Source organism: Arachis duranensis, chromosome 3 (genome assembly GCF_000817695.3).
Source record: "Arachis duranensis cultivar V14167 chromosome 3, aradu.V14167.gnm2.J7QH, whole genome shotgun sequence".
NCBI lineage: Eukaryota > Viridiplantae > Streptophyta > Magnoliopsida > Fabales > Fabaceae > Arachis > Arachis duranensis.
In genome coordinates, this window is record NC_029774.3 from 2,243,342 (window position 1) to 2,245,771 (window position 2,430).

Sequence of the window (2,430 nt, forward strand, 5' to 3'; positions counted from 1 at the left end):
CTGAAATATACCTGCAAAGTAATTCCTTTGGGGGATATTTAGAATCTAGTGATTCTTTTTCTTATTCTAAACTTTTTATAGCTTTCTTAGCTTTTAGACATCCTGACCAGGTTATGTCTGAAGCATCTGTTTCTACTATTAAGTAGTCATTTTCTTCTAGAATATAAAGTTCTGGAAGTTTGTCACATAATTCTTTAATTCTTTGAATTTGTATACTATCTTTTTCATCCCATTTCCATACTTTTTTAGTACTTATTTTTGGAAATAAACTTTTAGTGTATTCTGTTATATTCTTTAAAAATCCCTTATCAGAAATATAATTTATACACCCTAAAAATCTTTGTAATTGTTTTCTATCTTCTATTTTATTAGGAAATAAATTTACCTTTTCTAGAATATTTGATTTTATTAGGAAATAAATTTACCTTTTCTAGAACATTTGGTTGAAGTTTTAGCTTTCCTTGAGTGGATAAAATTAATCCAAAAAACTCTATTTCTTGTTTTGCTATTCTTGCTTTGTTTTTACTAAGAACTAATCCTTTTTCCTTGCATCTTTCTAAAACTATTAATAATTTTTGAAGATGATCTTCTTTATCCTGTTTTGTGAAAATTAGTATATCATCAATGTATACTAAAACAAATTCATTTAACTCTTTTAGATTTTCTTTCATAAATCTTTGATAAATACTTGGGGCTTGCTTTAATCCGAATGGTAATACATTCCATTCATAAAGCAACACACTTGTTGATTCCTTTGTTGGGCAAGTAAAAGCAGTTAATTTCTTTGTTTCTTCGTCTAAACGAAGTTGCCAATATCCTGATTTTGCATCAAGAGATGAAAACCAAGTTGCTCCTTTGAGTTTTTCTAAAATAGAGTCTTTTCTTGGAAGTTTATGAGCATCACCAATAGTTGCTTCATTCATTTTCTTATAGTTTATTACCATTCTTCGTTTTTCCCTTTTAAGTTCATTATTGTTTTCAACGTAAAAAGCTGGAGCCGCATGAGGACTTTTACTTGATCTTATAATTCCTTTTTCCAAAAGATCTTTACACTCTAATGAGAACTCTTCTCTATCTCTTGCGGAATAGGGAATTTTATTTGGAACATTTATCTCTTTTGTAGGGTCTTTTAATTTAATGCTTACTAATTCGTTATTTGTATTTTTAATATCTAAAGGATTTTCAGCACAAATTTCATCCAAGAGTTCTTCTATCTTTATTTCAAGATTATTTTTTGGAATATTTATCTGAAAGTATAGATTTAAATAACATGTTTCTAATATAGAAAATATTTTAAATTTTAAGATTTTATCTATAGTAGTAGTTGGTATTCTTGTACGTTTTGATTTTTGATTTATTGAAGAATCGTGTGGAGCTTTTAAAACTATATATGTTAATTCTTGAATGAATGGATGATATAGCTTTAAAAAGTTATTTCTTATGATAAAATCCATTCCAGAATCTAACATATATATAGATGGAACAATGAACCTATAATTTTGAATAAAAATTTCAACCATCTCTGCTTTTTGATTAATTTTATGTATTGATTTGTCAGCTATTCTGACTCTTAATGGTTTCTTTAATTTTTTCCAATCAAGTTTTATACTTGAACTAGCAAAGCATTGTGTTGCCCCAGAATCTATGAAAGCATTTATAAACTTTTCTGTTATTTTTATAGTAATAAATGTAGCATTATTGCTCAGTCTCTAAGTCTATTTCTGAGACATATTTAAAAATATAGTCTAAATTATTATCTGATTCTTCTAATGGTTCCATGAAACAAGACTTAGCAATTTCTATTTGTTTAGTAAGATCCTTTTTATCTTTCTTTTTTGGGCATTCATTTGCGTAGTGTCCTTCTTCTTGGCAATGCCAACATTTACAATTTTCTTTTTTATTCGGGCAATAGTTATTTCTTTGTCTTTTGTTTTTATTGTTATTTTCTTTTCTAAAATATCTCTTTTTTCTCCAATTTGGATAGTATTTTATTTTTCTAAATTGATATTTTATTTTTCTTTGAAGATTTTTATTAAGACCATATTTTTGAGGTATCTCCTCATTATCCTGACAACAAATTCTTATTATATTTGCAAATCTTTTTTGAGTTGCTTCTTGCATACAACGTTCTTTTATTTCCTCTCTTATAGTAGAGGTTGCTCCACCAAAATTATTTTCAATTGTTCCTCTATTTATTTCTCTTATAAATCTTCCCATTATAAATTCATTAGCAGGATATGGAAGTTTTGTTATGTACATACTAAGATAATGATTGTTATCTTCTTCTTTTAATTTGTAATAATGTATTCTATATTCACATATATAAGACTCCACATTACATAAATCATATATCTGAATATTAGCTAAATAATTTTTTGCTTCTTGATATTCTTTATTATAGACTTCTTGTCTATGATCTATAATATTTTT